Genomic DNA, 16944 nt, shown 5'->3' with positions numbered 1-16944 from the left:
AGCAGAAACATCAGAGCTGTCACTCCGGAGGAGAATCAGAGCTCTGATGTTTCACCTCCGTCCTAAAACCAAACACTTTAACCTCATTTAAACGGAAAATCAAACGTTTAAATCTGAGCCCCCCCCATCACCCCCCAGTCCCCCCCGCTGCCTCTCTAGGACCTCACTGATGTCGTTCCCTCTTGGCGTTGTGTTCCCTTATATCCTGCTCCCCCAGCAGGAGGGGAGGGGACTTTGTACCGCCCACATGGTTTTATTAGTTGTAATTAACAGCTAATTAGTCTGTTAGTGACTCGTTAGTGACACCTGCCCCCCCCCCCCCCTTTAATGAGCTTTGATGACTCATCATTAACGGGGGTTAATGATGAGTCATCATTAACCCCCGTTAATGATGACTCATCATTAACGGGGGTTAATGATGACTCATCATTAACCCCCGCCGGTCGTCGTTATCTCTCGTCTCTTCAGCTGCTGACGATGAGAGTCTGAGTATCCGTTAGTTAGTGATGTCATTAGTGATGTCATTAGTGACGTCATTAGTGATGTCATCACCACGACAACGGAGAAAGAAGGGATATTTCATAAAGAAGGAGATCATCAACAACCCTGCATAATTCCTCTAGTTACCATGACGTTTCACTAAAGTATCACCATGTTATCACCATTTTCATCATCTAAACACTTACAGGACTGTCTCAGAAAATTAGAATATTGTGATAAAGTTCTTTATTTTCTGTAATGCAATTAAAAAAAAAAAAAATGTCATCCATTCTGGATTCATTACAAATCAACTGAAATATTGCAAGCCTTTTATTATTTTAATATTGCTGATCATGGTTTACAGTTTAAGAAAACTCAAATATCCTATCTCAAAAAATTTGAATATTCTGGGAATCTTAATCTTAAACTGTACAGAAAATAAAGGACTTTATCACAATATTCTAATTTTCTGAGACAGTCCTGTATGTTTTTACGTGTTTTGAAAACTATATCACTATTTCATATGAAATATCACGCTGGATCCATGTGGTGGCGCTGTAGAACTCCACTCTGCTACCGGGCCAGTGGCGCAATGGATAACGCGTCTGACTACGGATCAGAAGATTCTAGGTTCGACTCCTGGCTGGCTCGATCTTTTCTTTTTAGTTCTGTTTTAGGAAGACCTGATTTTATATTTAAAAAAAATTCACAAAATCGACTTTAGCTGATTTGCCAATAATGACATTTCATAAAGGAGGTAATCGACAGCCCAGCACTTTAATATCGATACCTTTCAAACTACATGACGTAATCAGAATCAGAATCAGAATCTGATTTTATTGGCCAAGTTTGAACATTGACCGACAAGGAATTTAACTCCGGTTATTTCGCTCACTGTCCGAGATTTAAAAATAGCAAATAGTAAATAAACAAATGTGGCACTTATTAACATATATACAATTCAAAAACTGAAAGGTGCAGCTGCTGACGATGAGAATCTGAGTATCCGTTAGTTAGTGATGTCATTAGTGATGTCATCACCACGACAACGGAGAAAGAAAAGCTGTCGTGGAAACACGAGACTAAAGAGAACCGGGCCGTCGGAGGACCAGGAGCACCAAGGTACCAGGACCAGGGGTACCAGCGGTACCGAGGGTCTGGTGGTACCAGGGGCGCTGGAATACCAGGGATACCAGGGTTCCAGTGGTACCAGGGGTCCGGTGGTACCGGCGGTACCAGGGGCGTCTGCTCAGCGGAGGGCAGGAGGAGGCAGGAGTTCCGAGGGAATCCATCAAAAGTAAATTAAGTTCTTGGAGGATAAAAGAGATAAAAGTCTCTTTAAATTACTTTTATTGTGAAAATCTAACGGGAATTCCAGCTAAGTGGAAGTGGGTCAGAATCTGGGTCAGAACCGCCGTCCCAGCGGAGTCCAATCAGCGGCCGAGTCGGCCGGCAACCCCGACCCCCCCCCCCTCCTGCATTCATAAACCACCCGGGGGCCGGTGGGGCCGGGGGGGGGGGGGGGGGGGGGCGGTGGGCTGCAGGAACACGAGCCGCCGGGTCCAGAACTGAACCCTCGGGTCCGGTTCATCAACGGTGGAGATTTGATTGGTAAAAGTTTCTGTTCATAACGTTTTACTGAAGTTTCCAACTTGGTGTTAAATGGAACGACACCAACACGAACGGTGACGCATGTTGTTTAAGAAGTTTATAAAGTTTATAAAGTCTAATTAATAATTTCTTAGTTTCTTTTTCAAAATTGTTATTTATTAGACATAAACATTGTTAATGTTTCCTGTACAATATTTCTGTTTTATTAGTTTATTAAAGCAAAAAAATATTGTTTTTGTATATTTCTAATTAAATAAAGTTTATAAAGAAGTTCAACATCTTTTTCCAAAAATGTCAGCTTTTTAAGAAGATTTTGATCTGAAAAATGTTGTCCTGGGCCAGGGGGGAGCCGGGGGGGCCGAGGGGGCATGGGGGCCGGGGGGATTCTGGGCCCCCCCCCCTCGCCCACCAGGACTCCGAGCTAATTCAGTCCCGTCTTTGTCTGCAGGAGAAACTAATCAGGTCCATTTCTCTCATTTCCATCTTAATGTTGGTTTGATGAGGAAACACACACACACACACACACACACACACACACACACACACACACACACACACACTCATACCCACACACACACACACACACACACACACCAATCAGCCGTAGAGTTTGGTGATTGATCCGGTGGGGGGGGGGCTGAAATCTGAACTACATTACCCAGAAACCCCTCTGACTGCATAAGAACAGTTTCAGTTTCCTCTATAAAACTTTGAGGAGAGAAACCCCTTTGATCTGCCGTCAAACTGACAGCATGGTATAAAACCCCCGACGCCTGTCAGCTCCAGGTCTGGAATGGAAGCACTTGTTTTGTTCCGCATCCGAGTGTGATTGCTGTGTTCACATGTACCAAACCAACCAATGTTTAGGGGGAAACGCTCCCTGTTTTGGAACAACTGCTCCAAACGGGACGGAGGTGAAAGCACCCTGAGAAAAAGGTTCCTGTTGCAGCTCTTCAAACTCTTCAAACTCTTCAAACTCTTCACAGCCAGATCCGACAGCTTGTGCTACATATGTAAAGCTGATGGACCCGCTCACATCCTCCAGCCAGGCCATGTGTCTGCCTGTCGGCTAGGGGTGTGCAATCAAGGGTACCTCACTCTTCGATTCTTCGATTATAACGATTGTCGAATCGATTCGGTTATTGGTGCCACGATTCTTCCATTATTGTGATTTTTAATGCTTTTTTCCATACAAGATTGATTTTGAGTTTTCATCTGTGGCTACAGTTGTAAATAAATATCCAATCAATGAACTCAGTTCCTCTAACAACACTCATTAAGTAAATAACAAGGTTTTTTGAACATTTGACATGTATTTTTCAAAGACACAAAATAATGTATTTTATGACTATGTAAACATTGTCTCTTTGACTTCCTTAACTTTGACCAGGGAAAGCTGCACTTGCATGAGAGCGCCCTCTATTGGTGAAAACACTGAAAACGGTCAATGCGTCTATGTATATGATCATGCGTGTGTGTGTGTGTGTGTGTGTGTGTGTGTGTGTGTGTGTGTGTGTGTGTGTGTGTGTGTGTGTGTGTGTGTAATAAACCAAACAAAGCTCCACCTGAAGTGTATCTATAGTGGGGGAGGGGGGGGAGAAACCCCGCCACCCGCGAGACCAGAGGCCGACACGGAAGAGCCCGGAACCCAGACCACCGGCAACCCCACAGAGGGGAGAAGTAGGAGGGAGGCAACCCACCGCCTGCGAGGCCCCCCCCCCCCCCCCCGGCGGCGGCCGAGGGGGCCCGCAGGCGGGGCCCCCACGGCGCGGGAAGAAGCAGCCAGAGATCCCGCGGCGGCGGACCGCGACCCAGGCAATCCCCGGCCACCGGGTCCGGGCCGGACACGCGGCCAGGAGGCCCTCACCCTTCAGGCCAACGACCCCCACCCGGCAGGGGGCCAGCCTGCCCGGAGAGACAGAGCCGCCCCGGCCGCTGACGCGGGCAGGCGCACCCGCCCCCCACGAAAGTGGCCCTCCAAGACCAGAGGGGCGCCCCGCCGCAGAGGCAGCGGGGGGGACCGGAGACGGGCCCGGAGAGAGGGAACCCCCCAACAGGGCGACACCCGCGCAGGCCCGACAACGGAGGGCCCCAGACCCAGGCATCCCATTCATTCATCCATTCACCTATCCGGTACCTATACTAATAATAATAAATAATAAAATATACTAAACATAATAATAATAATAATAATAATAATAATAATAATAATAATAATAATAATAATAATAATAATAATAATAATAATAACTAGGGTGCAAAATTTGGTGACTTTTTGGGAATGTTAAGGGGGGCAAAAAGGCCTTTACTTTGTCAGGAAAATAATAATAACTAGAAAATTTCTGGAAATTTTGATATGGGCATGCCCTACCGCCCATTCGTCCCCTCTTGCTGCTTTGGTTTGGGGCTGCAGTGGTTGTGTTTAGGGTGGTTCTATGTCAGTTTGAGGTGTTTTTACGCTTGTATTTCATTCATTCCTGTGCTCCCAATAGTTATTAATGGGGCGCGCTTTTTGGCATCTAGCGTTGCCACGGTAACGCTTTTGACTGAGAATAGTAATGCCCATCGAGGCAGGATGGAGACGCATGTAACGATGTATGCCATGCATGGGTGCATGTTCCGGTTCAGGCTACGTTAACGGATAGGTTTTTTTTCACCATGGTACAAAACCCCATCCGAATGAATGGGGCCATTTGGCCTGGATTTTGACATAAAATTTCCTTAAATCCCAGCTTCATGAAATTTGAGTATGTTGAAGTCCACAGCGTGCCGAGTCAGGGGACATTTGTACGATGTCTCTACGATAACCTGTTGCCTAGCAACAAGCGTCCAAATTCAAACAGAAATAAAAAAGAAAATGAAAGGCCAATTTCGCAAAAACTATAATAATTAGCATAATGAGGTTGTAGGGTCCGTTAGTGCCAATCGGGCCGAGTATTTGAAAGTTTGAACGATGTCTCTACGATAAAGTCCGGCCGAGCAATAAGCGTCCGAATTTTCGCCTTTTTTTTTGCTTTTTGGCGTCTAGCGTTGCCACGGTAACACTTTTTACTGAGAAAAGTAATGCCCATCGAGGAACGATGGAGACGCATCCAACGATGTATGCCATGTATGGGTGCACGTTCCGGTTCAGGTTATGTTAACGGATAGGTTTTTTTTTCACCATGGTAAAAAACTCCATCCGAATGAATGGGGCCATGTGGCCTGGATTTTGACATAAAATTTCCTTAAATCCCAGCTTCATGAAATTTGAGTATGTTGAAGTCCACAGCGTGCCGAGTCGGGAAACATTTGTACGATGTCTCTACGATAACCTGTTGCCTAGCAACAAGCGTCCAAAGTCAAACGGAAAAAAAAAAAAAAAAAGAAAGGTCAATATCACAAAAACTGTAATACTTGGCATAATGAGCTTGTACGTACCTTTAGGGACAATCAGGCCGAGTGTTTGAAAGTTTGAACGATGTCTCTACGATAAAGTTCGGCCGAGCAATAAGCGTCGGAATTTTCGCCTTTTTTTTTGCTTTTTGGCAACTAGCGTTGCCACGGTAACCCCTATTACGAAGAAAAGTAATGCCCATCGAGGCATGATGGAGACGCATCCAACGATGTATGCCATGCATGGGTGCACGTTCCGGTTCGGGCCGTATTAACGGACGAAAAAAAGTGCGGAATAAGAATAATAACTAGACAAAATTCCCGGGAAATTTTGAAGTGCCACGGACTACTGCCGGATGATCGCGGGATGCACCCATGAAGGTCAAGGACTCGATACTTGGTCATTTGACACCACCCATGACTCTCTATGTCAAACCATTCAAAAGATATTGGACTATAACGTATCGGCCAATCAGAAGAAGGGGCGGGGCTAATTTGCACCAATGAGGGTCAGGGACTCGATACTTAGTCATTTGACACCACCCATGTGTCTGTATGTCAAACCATTCAAAAGATATTGGACTTTAACGTATCGGCCAATCAGAAGAAGGGGCGGGGCTAATTTGCACCAATGAGGGTCAGGGACTCGATACTTAGTCATTTGACACCACCCATGTCTCTGTATGTCAAACCATTCAAAAGATATTGGACTTTAACGTATCAGCCAATCAGAAGAAGGGGCGGGGCTAATTTGCACCAATGAGGGTCAGGGGCTCGATACTTAGTCATTTGATACCACCCGTGAGTCTCTATGTCAAACCATTCAAAAGATATTGGACTATAACGTATCGGCCAATCAGAAGAAGGGGCGGGGCTAATATGTATATATAATATACAAATGTAAATATTTATATGTATAATAATAATAATATACATATATATCCCATGAACCTGTCCCCAGCAGGACTGGGGATCATGTAAGGTCAAAAGGTCAGGGTTCAGATTCCTCCATTATCCAAGGTAAAGTATTATGAAGTCTGCATTGAGTGGGTCATGTGACTAGTTCTGGGTCACATGACCCGGAAGTATGGTAGTGTATATTGTATTGGAATGACTCAGCTAGTTCTTCGGATTTGACAAGCCTCAAATAACTTCACCTTGAAATCAAACTGTAGCTCCTAGCAGAAAAACAAAGACATCGTGAGAGAGACAGAACCCGGAAGATTCTGACAATCTTAATTTTATTCAGATATTCCTTAAAATGTGTTAGTAAGGGCAATTCGAAAACAAAAATGAGATTTTTTTGAAGAATTTTTTTTTTAACATTGCAGTGAATGGACAGCGAGACAGGAATTGGCATGGCTCTTAGTCTCCCCGTTTAAATTTTGTGCACACCACGCCTGTCAAAGTCACATTTTAAGAATACCAAAATGTATGTCTACATTCTGACCAAAAATGATCTGTCCAGCTTTTACGGTTCGGCCGTGAGGTCGAGTTACAAATCAAAATTATGGTCATTTTTTCAGGGTTCTGCTCACTCTGATCAATTCGAACCTCCACTCTAGATTTGAAAAAGGGGGTTTTTTAGTCCTCGCTTGAAGGCTCATATCTTGAAAAGTGTACATTTTAGGAAAAAACAGTCCGGGGTTTAGAGAGAGAAGAGAAGTTTTCCTCCGTTTTGAAGTTTGAATGACGTTTCTACGTGCAAGTATGAGAAAGATAGGTGACTCGGAAAAAAGGTGATTTTTTTTTTTTTTAACCTTCACCGGACATTTCACACCCACAGTGTGAAATGCTGCCCCATACAAATACATGGGAAAATCTTCCCCATTAGTTTGGAAATTTGGAAATGTTTTTGCACTTCGTGCAAAAACTATTCGTGCCATCGTTCTGAAAATCCACAGGACTGTAGTTAAATTCAGGGCCTACAACTTTCTAAATCGGTTCATAATTTTTCGAGTAACGGTGTGCGAGTGTTGAGGCCCCAAAGTTCACGCAATGCGTTCACGATGGGGCAAAAAGCGCACGTTTGTGCACGTTGCGCAAAAACGTGCACGCCAATCGCTAATAAAAGTCATTCCCATGAAGTCCCGATTAAGTCGCACGTTTCTACGTTTTTACTTTTTGAGTTTTCTCAAAGCTGCGCAACTAGTTACGCGCCGAAGTTCATACGGAAGAATATATAATAACTAGACCAAAATTCCCGGGAAATTTTGAAGTGCCACGGACTACTGCCGGATGATCGCGGGATGCACCCATGAAGGTCAAGGACTCGATACTTAGTCATTTGACACCACCCATGACTCTCTATGTCAAACCATTCAAAAGATATTGGACTTTAACGTATCAGCCAATCAGAAGAAGGGGCGTGGCTAATTTGCACCAATGAGGGTCAGGGACTCGATACTTAGTCATTTGACACCACCCATGTCTCTGTATGTCAAACCATTCAAAAGATATTGGACTATAACGTATCGGCCAATCAGAAGAAGGGGCGGGGCTAATTTGCACCAATGAGGGTCAGGGACTCGATACTTAGTCATTTGACACCACCCATGTCTCTCTATGTCAAACCATTCAAAAGATATTGGACTATAAGGTATCGGCCAATCAGAAGAAGGGGCGGGGCTAATTTGCACCAATGAGGGTCAGGGGCTCGATACTTAGTCATTTGACACCACCCGTGACTCTTTATGTCAAACCATTCAAAAGATATTGGACTATAACGTATCGGCCAATCAGAAGAAGGGGCGGGGCTAATTTGCACCAATGAGGGTCAGGGGCTCGATACTTAGTCATTTGATACCACCCGTGAGTCTCTATGTCAAACCATTCAAAAGATATTGGACTATAACGTATCGGCCAATCAGAAGAAGGGGCGGGGCTAATATGTATATATAATATACAAATGTAAATATTTATATGTATAATAATAATAATATACATATATATCCCATGAACCTGTCCCCAGCAGGACTGGGGATCATGTAAGGTCAGGGTTCAGATTCCTCCATTATCCAAGGTAAAGTATTATGAAGTCTGCATTGAGTGGGTCATGTGACTAGTTCTGGGTCACATGACCCGGAAGTATGGTAGTGTATATTGTATTGGAATGACTCAGCTAGTTCTTCGGATTTGACAAGCCTCAAATAACTTCACCTTGTAATCAAACTGTAGCTCCTAGCAGAAAAACAAAGACATCGTGAGAGAGACAGAACCCGGAAGATTCTGACAATCTTAATTTTATTCAGATATTCCTTAAAATGTGTTAGTAACGGCAATTCGAAAACAAAAATGAGATTTTTTTGAAGAAATGTTTTTTTAACATTGCAGTGAATGGAGAGAGAGACAGGAATTGGCATGGCTCTTAGTCTCCCCGTTTAAATTTTGTGCACACCACGCCTGTCAAAGTCACATTTTAAGAATACCAAAATGTATGTCTACATTCTGAACAAAAATTATCTGTCCAGCTTTTACGGTTCGGCGGTGAGGTCGAGTTACAAATAAAAATTATGGTCATTTTTTCAGGGTTCTGCTCACTCTGATCAATTAAAACCTCCACTCTAGATTTGAAAAAGGGGGTTTTTTAGTCCTCGCTTGAAGGCTCATATCTTGAAAAGTGTACATTTTAGGAAAAAACAGTCCCGGGTTTAGAGAGAGAAGAGAAGTTTTCCTCCGTTTTGAAGTTTGAATGACGTTTCTACGTGCAAGTATGAGAAAGATAGGTGACTCGGAAAAAAGGTGATTTTTTTTTTTTTTTAACCTTCACCGGACATTTCACACCCACAGTGTGAAATGCTGCCCCATACAAATACATGGGAAAATCTTCCCCATTAGTTTGGAAATTTGGAAATGTTTTTGCACTTCGTGCAAAAACTATTCGTGCCATCGTTCTGAAAATCCACAGGACTGTAGTTAAATTCAGGGCCTACAACTTTCTAAATCGGTTCATAATTTTTCGAGTAACGGTGTGCGAGTGTTGAGGCCCCAAAGTTCACGCAATGCGTTCACGATGGGGCAAAAAGCGCACGTTTGTGCACGTTGCGCAAAAACGTGCACGCCAATCGCTAATAAAAGTCATTCCCATGAAGTCCCGATTAAGTCGCACGTTTCTACGTTTTTACTTTTTGAGTTTTCTCAAAGCTGCGCAACTAGTTACGCGCCGAAGTTTATACGGAAGAATATATAATAATAATAAATAAATAAACTAGACAAAATTCCCGGGAAATTTTGAAGTGCCACGGTCTACTGCCGGATGATCGCGGGATGCACCCATGAAGGTCAAGGACTCGATACTTAGTCATTTGACACCACCCATGACTCTCTATGTCAAACCATTCAAAAGATATTGGACTATAACGTATCGGCCAATCAGAAGAAGGGGCGGGGCTAATTTGCACCAATGAGGGTCAGGGACTCGATACTTAGTCATTTGACACCACCCATGACTCTCTATGTCAAAGCATTCAAAAGATATTGGACTATAACGTATCGGCCAATCAGAAGAAGGGGCGGGGCTAATTTGCACCAATGAGGGTCAGGGACTCGATACTTAGTCATTTGACACCACCCATGACTCTCTATGTCAAACCATTCAAAAGATATTGGACTTTAACGTATCAGCCAATCAGAAGAAGGGGCGGGGCTAATTTGCACCAATGAGGGTCAGGCACTCGATACTTAGTCATTTGACACCACCCATGTCTCTGTATGTCAAACCATTCAAAAGATATTGGACTATAACGTATCGGCCAATCAGAAGAAGGGGCGTGGCTAATTTGCACCAATGAGGGTCAGGGACTCGATACTTAGTCATTTGACACCACCCATGTCTCTGTATGTCAAACCATTCAAAAGATATTGGACTTTAACGTACCAGCCAATCAGAAGAAGGGGCGGGGCTAATTTGTATATATAATATACAAATGTAAATATTTATATGTATAATAATAATAATATACATATATATCCAATGAACCTGTTCCCAGCAGGACTGGGGATCATGTAAGGTCAAAAGGTCAGGGTTCAGATTCCTCCATTTTCCAGGTTATATTACATGAAGTCTGTAATGACTGTGTCATGTGACCAGGTCTGGGTCAGTCTAATCAGCACAGCTGTGCTCTGGTTGTTAGGGGCAACAAGAACCTGATACAGAGGGAGCGGGAATGACAGCTAGATTTTCGGTTGTGACAAACCTCAAATCACTCCACTTTGCGGTCAAACCGTAGCTCTTAGCAGAAAAATGAAAACATCGTGAGAGACGGAGAACCCAGAACATTCTGTCAATCTTATTTTCATTCAGATATTCCTTAAAATGTGTTAGTAACGGCAATTCGAAAACAAAAATGAGATTTTTTTTAAGAAAATGTTTTTTAACATGGGAGACAATGAAGAGCGAGACAGGAATTGGCGCGTCTGTTGGCTCCCCCGTTAAAATTTTGTGCACACCACGCCTGTCAAAGTCACATTTTATGAATCACAACACCTATGTCTATATTCTGACCAAAAATTATCTGTCTACCTTTTACGGTTTGGCCGTGAGGTCGAGTTACAAATAAAAATTATGATCATTTTTTTCAAAGTCTCTCGCACTCTGATCAATTAGAACCGCACTGAAGATTTGACAAAAAAGTGATTTCCAGTCCTCGCTTGAGCGCTCATATCTTGAAAAGTGTACATCTTAGGAAAAAACAGTTCGGGGTTTGGAGAGAGAGGAGAAGTTTTCCTCCGTTTTGAAGTTTGAATGAGGTTTCTACGTGCAAGTATGAGAAAGATAGGTGACTCAGAAAAAAGGTGATTTTTTTTTTTTTAACCTCCTCCCACCCACAGTGTGAAATGCTGCCCCATACAAATACATGGTCCCCATTAGTTTGGAAATTTGGAAATGTTTTTGCACTTGGTGCAAAAACTATTCATGCCATCGCTCTGAAAATCCACAGGACTGTAGTTAAATTCAGGGCCTACAACTTTCTAAATCGGTTCATAATTTTTCGAGTAACGGTGTGCGAGTGGTGAGGCCCCAAACTTCTCGCAATGCGTTCCGGATGGGGCAAAAAGCGCACGTTTGTGCACGTTGCGCAAAAACGTGCACGCCAATCGCTAATAAAAGTCATACCCATCGATTCCCGATTAAGGCGCACGTTTCTACGTTTTTACTTTTCGCGTTTTCTCAAAGCTGCGGGACTAGTTACGCGCCGAAGTTTTTACGGAAGAATATGGAATAAATAATAATAAGCCTGAGCAATATTAAGAGTGCCTCGTGCTGCGCACGAGGCACTCCTCCTCCATTGCGAAGCTCAATGGAGGAGGAGTGCCACGTGGCGCAGCCGTGGCACTAATAAGCCTGAGCAATAGTATGAGTGCCTCGTGCTGCGCACGAGGCACTCCTCCTCCATTGAGCTTGCGCATCTCAATGGAGGAGGAGTGCCACGTGGCGCAGCCGTGGCACTAATAAGAAAAGGGAAACCTTTTCTAGATACTAATATATCGCCTTCATTTTCATGTTTTTCCTCGTTTTTCCGGCCGTGTTTTATTTTTTGGGGATTTTTTTTTTCCACATCCGAGCGGGGTCATGCTGTACACCCGCTGGTGCGCAGTGGGACTTTTGCGACTTTAGCTTGTTAGCAAAATGCTAGCAACATTGCCCTTTGGGCCATTCTGGACGATTGCAATATGGTCATGCCACTACTTGGCATGCCCATAATAATAATAATAATAATAATAAAAACCATCTTTGTATAATCCTGCCTCCATGGCAGGACACTTCCACACCGCATTCTCACCGACACAGACGCACAATCACGCACCTTTCCTTGTTTTTACTGAAGTGTGTTTTACTTTAGCCTGTTTTTACTGAGCGTTTTCCAGAGAAGACGACGCTGTGATCCGTGAACGAAGGTGTCCGTCGGCTTTGAAGCTGCTCGTCCAGAGATACACAAATATGTCCCTAACGAGTCCCTTTAACGAGACTCTTCAAAGGAGGTTCTGGGCCGCCGGGGGGGGGGGGGGGGGGGATCCTACGTAAATCCTGATGGAGCTTTGGCTCCGTTAGAGGAACCTGCTGATGATCAGATCACACCGACCTGCTGGTCCAGGAGTAAGACTGGACCATCAGCTGGAAAACAACAGTTTTTCTCCACAGGTACGTTTCACATCCATTAGGACACCTGAGTTTCAGCAGTCCTGATGCATTCTGGGAGTTTGTTCCCATTTTAATTGATGAGATACATTTAAATTCACCTCATACTCACACCGTCCAGAAACTGAGCTGCAGGACGGCAGCGAGGGGAGTTGAAGAGAAGCCAGCTGATGTCTGATTCATCCAGCGGTGGGGCGGCAGGAGGACGGCGTCCCCCAGCGGGGGGGGGCGGCTGCAGGGCAGAGGGGGCAGATTCCCCCCCGCCGGCTGTGATGGACGGAGGCAGCAATCACAGATCCAGCTGAGATAAACGGATGTAAAGACGTATCTGAGGTTACGGTTACTGGTTACCGTCTCAGGAGGACCGGCTCGTCCTCCTCGTCCTCCGGAGACTCAGACTTGCTCTTTACCGCCCGCGGGGTTCAAACCTCCCCGCTAGCTGCAGATGCTGCTCTCGCATCAGGCGCCGCCGCCTGGAGATGGATGACCATTGGTGCAAACGGTGGTTTTTAATCCTAAAGTGTTTATTTCAGCTCTGGTTTCCTGTCAGGATTCATTTCTGGTGGAAACCAAGACCACGGAGAACCAAACTCCCTGCGACGTCATCCGTCACCTCTCTGAAGAGGCTTTTCAACTCTCTTCTTCTACTCCTTGGCGCTGGTGTCCAGGTGACCCCACCTTCGGTCTGAAGGCCCTTCAGGCTCCAGAAGACCCTGAGACCCCTAAATACAAAGAAACTGGTACAAGTAAAGGATGAACAAAGTCGCCTAGGCCCCGCCCCTAGTATCGGTGATGTGACGTTGGTGAGACGTTGGTCGGACGTTGGTCAGACGTTGGTGTGACGTTGGTGAGACGTTGGTCAGACGTTGGTCAGACGTTGGTCGGACGTTGGTCGGACGTTGGTCGGACGTTGGTGAGATGTTGGTCGGACGTTGGTGTGACGTTGGTCAGACGTTGGTCAGACGTTGGTGAGACGTTGGTCAGACGTTGGTCAGACGTTGGTGAGACGTTGGTCGGACGTTGGTCGGACGTTGGTCGGACGTTGGTGAGACGTTGGTGAGACGTTGGTGAGACGTTGGTCGGACGTTGGTCGGACGTTGGTCGGACGTTGGTCAGACGTTGGTGTGACGTTGGTGAGACGTTGGTCAGACGTTGGTCGGATGTTGGTCAGACGTTTGTCAGACGTTGGTCAGACGTTGGTGAGACGTTGGTCAGACGTTGGTGAGACATTGGTGAGACGTTGGTCGGACGTTGGTCAGACGTTGGTCGGAAGTTGGTCAGACGTTGGTCGGACGTTGGTGAGACGTTGGTCAGACGTTTGTCAGACGTTGGTCAGACGTTTGTCAGACGTTGGTCAGACGTTGGTGAGACGTTGGTCAGACGTTGGTGAGACATTGGTGAGACGTTGGTCGGACGTTGGTCAGACGTTGGTCAGACGTTGGTCAGACGTTGGTCGGACGTTGGTCAGACGTTGGTGAGACATTGGTGAGACGTTGGTCGGACGTTGGTCAGACGTTGGTCGGACGTTGGTCAGACGTTGGTCGGACGTTGGTCAGACATTGGTGAGACGTTGGTTAGATGCTGGTCAGACGTTGGTCGGACGTTGGTGAGACATTGGTCAGACGTTGGTCGGACGTTGGTAAGACGTTGATCAGTTGTTGGTGAGACGTTGGTGAGACGTTGGTCAGACGTTGGTCGGACGTTGGTAAGACGTTGATCAGTCGTTGGTGAGACGTTGGTGAGACGTTGGTCAGACGTTGGTCGGACGTTGGTAAGACGTTGATCAGTTGTTGGTGAGACGTTGGTGAGACATTGGTCAGACGTTGGTCGGACGTTGGTAAGACGTTGATCAGTCGTTGGTGAGACGTTGGTGAGACGTTGGTCAGACGTTGGTCGGACGTTGGTAAGACGTTGATCAGTCGTTGGTGAGACGTTGGTGAGACGTTGGTCAGACGTTGGTCGGACGTTGGTAAGACGTTGATCAGTTGTTGGTGAGACGTTGGTGAGACATTGGTCAGACGTTGGTCGGACGTTGGTAAGACGTTGATCAGTCGTTGGTGAGACGTTGGTGAGACGTTGGTCAGACGTTGGTCGGACGTTGGTAAGACGTTGATCAGTCGTTGGTGTGACGTTGGTCAGTCGTTGGTGTGACATTGGTCAGACGTTGGTGAGACGTTGGTCAGTCGTTGGTCAGACGTTGGTGAGACGTTGGTGAGACGTTGGTGAGACGTTGGTCAGACGTTGGTGAGTCGTTGGTCAGACGTTGGTGAGACGTTGGTCAGACGTTGGTGAGTCGTTGGTCAGACGTTGGTGAGACGTTGGTGAGACGTTGGTCAGACGTTGGTGAGTCGTTGGTCAGACGTTGGTCAAACATTGGTGAGACGTTGGTGAGACGTTGGTCAGTCGTTGGTCAGACGTTGGTGAGACGTTGGTGAGACGTTGGTGAGACGTTGGTAGGACGTTGGTGAGACGTTGGTGAGACGTTGGTCGGACGTTGGTGAGACGTTGGTCGGACGTTGGTCAGAGGTTGGTCGGACGTTGGTCAGACGTTGGTGAGACGTTGGTGAGACGTTGGTCGGACGTTGGTCAGACGTTGGTCAGACGTTGGTGAGACGTTGGTCAGACGTTGGTGAGACGTTGGTCGGATGTTGGTCAGACGTTGGTGAGACGTTGGTGAGACGTTGGTCAGACGTTGGTGAGACGTTGGTCAGATGTTGGTGAGACGTTGGTCGGACGTTGTTGAGACGTTGGTGAGACGTTGGTCAGACGTTGGTCAGACGTTGGTCGGACGTTGGTGACATGTTGGTCAGACGTTGGTGAGACGTTGGTCGGACGTTGGTCGGACGTTGGTCTGGTGAGACGTTGGTCAGACGTTGGTGAGACGTTGGTCAGACGTTGGTGTGACGTTGGTGAGACGTTGGTCGGACGTTGGTCAGACGTTGGTCAGACGTTGGTCAGACGTTGGTGAGACGTTGGTCGGACGTTGGTCAGACGTTGGTCAGACGTTGGTGAGACGTTGGTCAGATGTTTGTCAGACGTTGGTGAGACGTTGGTCGGACGTTGGTCAGACGTTGGTCCGACGTTGGTCAGACGTTGGTCAGACGTTGGTCAGACGGTCGTTGGTCAGACGTTGGTGAGACGTTGGTCAGACGTTGGTCAGACGTTGGTCAGATGTTGGTCGGACGTTGGTGAGACGTTGGTCAGACGTTGGTCTGACGTTGGTTGGACGTTGGTCGGACGTTGGTCGGACGTTGGTGAGACGTTGGTCAGACGTTGGTCGGACGTTGGTCAGACGTTGGTGAGACGTTGGTCGGACGTTGGTCAGACGTTGGTCGGACGTTGGTCAGACGTTGGTCAGACGTTGGTCAGATGTTGGTCAGACGTTGGTCTGACGTTGGTCGGACGTTGGTCAGACGTTGGTCAGACGTTGGTCAGACGTTGGTCGGACGTTGGTCAGACGTTGGTGAGACGTTGGTCGGATGTTGGTCAGACGTTGGTCAGACGTTGGTGAGACGTTGGTCGGACGTTGGTCAGACGTTGGTCAGACGTTGGTCAGACGTTGGTGAGACGTTGGTCGGACGTTGGTCAGACGTTGGTCAGACGTTGGTCAGACGTTGGTGAGACGTTGGTGAGACGTTGGTCGGACGTTGGTCAGACGTTGGTGAGACGTTGGTCGGACGTTGGTCAGACGTTGGTCGGACGTTGGTCAGACGTTGGTCAGACGTTGGTCAGATGTTGGTCAGACGTTGGTCTGACGTTGGTCGGACGTTGGTCAGACGTTGGTCAGACGTTGGTCAGACGTTGGTCGGACGTTGGTCAGACGTTGGTGAGACGTTGGTCGGACGTTGGTCAGACGTTGGTCGGACGTTGGTCAGACGTTGGTCAGACGTTGGTCCGACGTTGGTCAGATGTTGGTCAGACGTTGGTGAGACATTGGACATTAAGGATCTTTCATTTCGTCTGGTTTTGGTCAAACGAAAATGAAGACACATTTTAGCAGTTTTTATTTTGTAATCTACATTTTAGTCTGATTTTTATTCCTCTATAATATTGCATTATATATTTAATTATCGTTATCGTCACATGACCAGTATTTTCGTTGCATCAAGGTCCGTTGACGACGATAGTTAAGAGAGTGACTTTAGTCCCGACCCCGGCGTCCTTGACGCCACCAGCCCAGACCGGCGGTACTTCACCTCAGACCGCTTTATGCTCCGTGTTCCTTGTTTACCAGTTTTATTTGCTCTCATCGCCGTCTGCTTTTCTCACCTTCTCGGCGGTTTGATTGTTCTGCGGTTTAATCCGAGCTTATTCCTGGCCCTCGTCTCCTCCTCCTCGTC

General features: G+C 46.4%; 1 non-coding gene across 1 annotated transcript; it reads left to right on the top strand.

Moving 5' to 3' along the window:
• The first annotated feature begins 1058 nt into the window (after positions 1-1058).
• Positions 1059-1131, top strand: trnar-acg (transfer RNA arginine (anticodon ACG)). Its single transcript has one exon. It is a non-coding gene; the product is annotated as a tRNA-Arg (tRNA).
• Positions 1132-16944: the final 15813 nt, after the last annotated feature.

The sequence above is a fragment of the Cololabis saira genome, chromosome 1, assembly GCF_033807715.1.
Source record: "Cololabis saira isolate AMF1-May2022 chromosome 1, fColSai1.1, whole genome shotgun sequence".
Lineage (NCBI taxonomy): Eukaryota > Metazoa > Chordata > Actinopteri > Beloniformes > Belonidae > Cololabis > Cololabis saira.
This window is presented reverse-complemented; position numbering and strand designations above follow the sequence as displayed.